Raw genomic sequence first — 6,781 nt, forward strand, 5'->3', positions numbered from 1 at the left:
TAATTTTTTTGATCGAAATATTACTACCATCATCAATATCAATGTAAATTCAATTAATGTGTTGCTAAAGAATATGCTATGAAGCATCAAAACCCATACCTTCCTCTTTTGGGTAAATTTTCCTTTGGATCCCTTTGGAAAAAGTCCCATAAATAAAGTTATCAAGTTGGAGGATAAGACTAAAAGGGTGGGATACCATTTCTCATGAGGTGAGAAGAGCTAACATGCAAGTGGAGATGACGTGTTGTAATCAATTTTGTTACATTATTGGAAAGACCAACATATATGTAATTTAACTATTGGATAATAAGGTGATGTGGCATAATTGATTTTGTTATAATTATTGGGATGTTCGTAGCATGAGTGTAATTTACCAATTGGATGAAAGTAAAGAGATAGCAAGCACTTTCGTAAAATCATAATGTAATTGTAAGCTTTAGTTTAGTTGAATATTCCAAAGGGTGGCACAAGCGTGGAATAATGATATCCATGGGGTCACTAAGAATGATATGAATGATTTCATGGACATATACGAGAGGCGTCAGGAACTCTTGGTGGGGCTCATAAACAAGTGTCACGATGCATCGCCTCGAACTAGTTGTCGTGCGTACGTGGAAATTTTGTTCAATCTGAGAGTGGATGGTGGTCGAAGCCTCAACGACGATGAACTTGTTGCGTTGTGCACCAAATTCAACTTTGTCGTCTCGGACACAACCACATCATCCTTGTAGTGGATGCATTCTACCGGCATAAATACCCTGTGGAGAAAGGAAATAAAACCTAAGGTGTGGTTGCATGACTACTTGGTACCCCTTATAGCCCAAAAAAATACATCAGGTTGTATCATGAAAATTGATCATTTCAAGCGCTTTCTCTGATCTCCGCATGCTTTCTGATAAAGATTGGTTGATAATAATGTCATCAAATGTCTCATTTGATCTCGATAAAAAACACTTTTGACCAAGATTTGTTGCTTTTACCATCATTTTTCTATTTTATCAAAACATTTTTGCTTTTAATTTTTGAGGTGTGGTAGTAGTCACAGACGAGCATTCTGGCCATAACTTTTCTCAACTTGTATGATGAACTAGTAGACAATATTCCCGTTAATCTAGTGCAATTCGAAAACTGACATGTCATGAGAGTCGAACTCTCACACTTTTGAATGTAAACATTGCCCAAATTATATAGAAAATTTGGTGATTTTCCAATGGCCCTTACCTTTCCCTACTCTGCTTCATGCATATTCCAGAAAACATACGTCTGAATTCAATCCAGTCCTCCCTCTTTAGCTTTGTATATTAGCCCAGGCGACATCTGTACAGTTACGCAAATAATAACCATCATTGAATGTTGATATCATATGTATATACAACGTATATATATCGTCGAGCAGAGAAGAGAAGAAATACAAATTCCACATATTTACAAATATAGATTCATTGTATATATACTGTGATCTAGACAGATCAAAAGGAGGTGAAAAATGACGATTAGAATGCAGGCAAAGTGTGTTACAAAAATTGACCTCTAGGGTGCTGCGTGGGTAGTGAATGGTTCCTGAAATGGTAAGCCTTTGTTGCCCATTGATGATCAGAAAAGTCCCATTGTATGTAACTTGCGCTCTGGAATTGCATGATCTCGATGCCACTGGTTTTGGGTGAGACATCTTGGATTCCAGAGCCTGGCGCTGGACACAGAAACTTTAGTGACTGCACGTCTTCTTCGTATAATTCACTGGAATATACTCTCATTGCTCTGCTCCTACTGAACATAAAGGGAGGTGGAGGAGGTGGTGGTGGCAACAATACGATTGAGCCTGAGAGGATTTATATGATAATTCTTCGTTATTCAACACGACGTTAACAGGAAGCATAAGTGCCTAACAGTTTCATCTTCTATGCATGCTCTAATCTCTTGGACCCTCCTGGAACTCCAAGTAAAAATGGTGCACACAGATGTCAAGTGGAGAGAAAAAGGGTGTGCGTAAAAAAACTGTGCACAAATGTCAAATAAAAAGAAGAAATGTGGAAGAAAATGAGAGGTTGATTGATAAAAAAAAAAGTTTATCGGCCTAATTATTCAAACTTTGAATTTTATTTACTTAAAAATAAAATTAAAAAATCACCTAAAAGTTAGAACTATAGGAAACGGAAGAACATAAAAGGTTATGTGCTACAAGAAAGTACGAATATTTTTTAACATTCACTCATCTTTTAATTTGAAGGAAGCACTCTGATCTGGAGAGAATAAGAACTTAGCTTTGAATATTGGAGGAAGGAGTGGTCACAGTGGCATTATTTCTTTAGTAATTGCAGTCAATTTGATATCCAACTAACTTTAGTAATAGTGGTCAGTTTGATATTCAATTATCTCTGTTTATTTATGAAAGTCGAGTGGTTTTTTGATTGTTAAAATTTAAAATTTATAAATAAATACATAGCCTTAAAACTATAACTTTTTATTAAGAAAGAAAGATACAATGAAACTGTACCCTCTTGGAATTTAAAACTGTAACCTTTTAATTAAGATAGAAAGTTAGAAACACTCTATCATGGTCACATTTATTCTCTTGGAGTAAAAATGGATGATTTGATATACATTCACTTATAATAGCCAATAATAATCCTGCCCCCCGTATTGATTTTACAAGTGAATTATGATAAAACTTTTCATTATTTTAAGAAATACAATAAAACAATTATCTTATTATCTATTTTAATTAATTTATTGTTATTGTTTTTAAATTATCTTAGAATTTCTTAAATTTCATTATTTTTTAAAATCAATTGAATAAAATAAATAATAAGTTTAAATTTATTAAATTAATGATACATGAGAACAAAATTATATAAATAAATCTACTTATTTATTTTAACATTCTACTAATGGATTTCAAGTATGGGACAAAGAACATGAAACATGTGCAAAACCCTTAGGATATTCATTAGATCTTTGTGAAGTTCCTTTTTGTATTTGGTTTGTTTCTCCATGAAGTTCATTTTGGGTATTGGTTTCTTGATTATTGGGATGGTTGCCTCTACCTTTAGAATTTGTTGATGCTAAAATAGTCTAAATTATGTTTTATATGTGGAAAATTACATTGGGATTCAATTTATTGATTAGTTGAATGACAATTTAAGAAAATATGTGTGTCAAACAACCGATTGAAAGTGGATATATGCACAATGAAATATATTTATTTTGAATAATAAGCTAATCTTAAATTTTATAAAATATTATAATATTTTTGAGCAATATTTATATTTTAATTTATTTATAAGTAAAAAAGCATATGTTGACTGGGAATGGTGGAGCTAGGGTTTCTGAAACAGTGAGGGCTCGATCAGCCTTCCTTGATCGTAGCCTTGGAGCCAAGGCCACACGCAGTGAGCACAGACCCTCTTGAGATAGCCCAAGCCAGAGAATCGCAGCCATTAGCAAAGAAGAGTGTGCAGAAAGCAGTGGGTATTGGAAGCTTAATGGCAGCAAGCGCGGGGAGGGGAGAGATCCCCTCCTATAAGAATATGACAGCAGGGGAGTCGAGTAGGGACCGAATGCGGAATGGGCCGAGGGCAAACAACAGAGAAAACCCAGCAAAGGGAACCAGCTGGCAAACGGGTCTGAGCGGAAAATGCCTTCCAAGGGCTTTGAAAAAACCCAGGTTCGTAATCCCAAACAATAGACTTGAAGAGTATAGAAGCTACATGAGGGATTATGCCTTAATATGTAAGTTTGTTGGGTTTTGGCCATCAGAGAAAGATCTGTCCAAATGGATACAACAGAGATGGAAACCGAAGGGACATGTAGAATTAAAACTGGGGGCCAAGGGTTTTTTCACAGTTATCTTCTCCAACACAGAGGATAAGGAAAGGATTTTCGAGGGAGGTCCCTATTTTATGAATAATGTTGGTTTATTTATTCGACACTGGGAGGACTGCTACAATCCAGACAAGGAGAAAATGCTAGCAGCCCCTGTTTGGATCAGACTTTTCAGACTGCCAATAGAGTTTTGGGATCCGGAGATCCTAGAAGGGATAGGTAATGCAATAGGTTCATTCGTGAAAGTAGCTGAATCCACCAAAAGAGGGAGGTATACGTCGTACGCCAGGATATGTGTGTATATGAACATTACCGAACCTCTCCCAGATTTTATCGAATTAGAATATCATGATGAGGTTTGGCAACAACCAGTGGATTACGAACATATTCCGTTCCGTTGCAGAAGATGTCATGAATATGGACATCTCTACAGACAATGCCCTTTAAATAAGATAGAGGAATCAACAGACAAGAAAGAAGAGGAAAGAACACCAGCAGAGGATCCTGGAAGAGAGGAAGAGGGATTTAAAGAAGTGCAGAACAAAAGGAAATCAGGGAAAAGTATGCCTCAACGACAACCACCCAAGGAAAATATACCTTTGGAAACGCAGAATAAATTCAAAGTCCTCCAGGAGGAGGAATCAGGAACGGAAAAGGAGGTTAGCGATGAGGAACCAATGGAAATATTAAAAGAAACAGAAAAGCAGGAAGCAGGAAAAGGGATACAGAACAAGGAGAAGTAGAAGAGAAGGAGGAACAGGCAAATGAACAAACTCAAATGGAAGTAGATCTGCAGAAAGACAAAGGAGGAGAAGAGGAACGTACAATGAGGAAATTGTTACATGAATGGAGGTATTTAGATGAAAGATTCATTCCTGAGGAGCAGAAACAAAGATACAAAGAGGCATTCCAAAAATATAAGGAAAAGACAGGGGTATTGGCAGCAAACAAAATGGAACAGATAGAAACGCAAGGGGAGCAGAACTCAGGAATGGGCAGCTCTGGCAAAGGAGGAAGAAAAAGAGGTAGGCGTTCGATGAGCGAAACAATTCAAGAGGTCGGAGAGATGCTGGTAAATTCAGGAAGAGTCATACCTTTATCTGAGGTATTTCAACAAACCCCAAAATTATTAAGATGATAATTACAAGCTGGAACATTAGAGGTCTTAACAGCAGGGGGAAACAGAGATACTTGAGAGATAGATTGAAAAAAGACAAACCAAGTATAATGATAGTTCAAGAAACAAAGATCAGCATGCAAAAAATGGAAGAAATAATGAGCAGGGGTAATACTCAGTATGAGGTAATGGGGCAAGATGCGGTAGGCAGCGCAGGAGGATTGGCAATCCTATGGAACCCTGAGGAAATCCAATTTGGAAATTGGATAAGTTTCCCTCGAATCCTCTCAGGTATGTTTAGACTGATAGGATCCTCTGAGTGGGTTGCCCTCTCAGGAGTTTATGGACCACACTCACCAAATGAACGCAAAGGATTCCTACAGAATATGAAATCAGCAAGAAGACTCTACCAAGAAATGCCATGGATTATAGGTGGTGATTTCAATATGATCACGACCCTAGCAGAAAAGAGAGGAGGATTAAGGAAAATAGACCCAGATATGGAAGCATTTAGAGATATGATATCGGAACAGAGAATGGTGGATATTCAAACAATAAATGGTACCCACACATGGAATAATCGTAGAGGTGGATCAAACCAAATAGCTTCGAGATTGGATAGATTCCTAGTTTCGGAACAAATCATGAATAGAGATGTATACATTGAGGCTATGATCCTCCCTGCAATAGGCTCAGACCACTGGCCAGTCAAGTTAGAAATCGACCTCAAACAGAGCCCTAAAAATCGACCTTTTAGGTTTGAAGCATTTTGGCTCAGGAACCATCAGTTTATGTCAAAGGTAGAAGAATGGTGGACCACAAGCCAACAAAGTGGGCGAAGTAAGATGCAAACTTTTCAACTCAAATTGAAAGAACTCAGGGGGAAAATAAAAAAGTGGAACAAAGAAGAATTCGGAGATATATTCAAAGAACAACAACGCTTAGAGAAAAAAATGAGCGAGTTGCAACAGATGATTATATTGGAAGGCAGGAATGAAGAGAGAAGTAGAGAAGAGGGCATAGTAATAGGCCAACTTGAGGAGCGCAGGAAACAGGAAGAAATCTTATGGAAGCAAAAGTCCCGTATAAACTGGCTCAGAGAAGGAGAGAGAAACACGAAGTTTTTTCATCAAGCCATGATCCAGCACCGACAAAGGAATAGGATTTTTTCAATTAAAAATGAGGGAGGACAACGCATAACCCAACACGAAGAATTGGAACAGGAACTGGTAGGACACTTCAAGGATATGCTCACTGAACCTCAAAGGAACAGAACAGAGGCTATAAGAAGAATAAGTAATGAGATCCCAGAGTTGGTCACTAGGGACCAAAACTTAGCACTGATGAGGGCAGCAACCCTGGAGGAAGTGGAGGAAATAGTGAAAGGTCTGAAAAGAAACAAGGCCCCAGGCCCAGACGGATTCACAACAGAATTCTACCAAGCAAGCTGGCAGTTCCTAGGACGAGACATACTAGAAGTGGTGGAGGAATCGCGCAGACATCAAAAGGTATGGCCAGGCCTAAACTCAACTCTTTTAACTCTTATTCCTAAAACTGCTCATTCGGAAACAGCTCAGGGTTTCCGCCCAATTGCTCTTTGTAATGTAATATACAAGATCATTGCCTCTTTAATGGTCAAAAGACTAAAGCCAATCCTCTCCAGTATAATCTCCCCTGAACAAACAGGGTTTGTGGAAGGGAGACAGATCTTAGATGGTTTGGTAGTATCCCAGGAAGTTATTCATACCCTGAAACAAAAAAAGGAACCAGGAATGATGATAAAACTTGATCTCTCAAAAGCCTATGATCGCCTAAATTGGAACTACTTAGAGTCAATTCTAC

This window comes from Pinus tabuliformis, chromosome 1_2 (genome assembly GCF_031772625.1).
Source record: "Pinus tabuliformis cultivar Carrire ecotype Pingquan chromosome 1_2, CPIR1, whole genome shotgun sequence".
NCBI lineage: Eukaryota > Viridiplantae > Streptophyta > Pinopsida > Pinales > Pinaceae > Pinus > Pinus tabuliformis.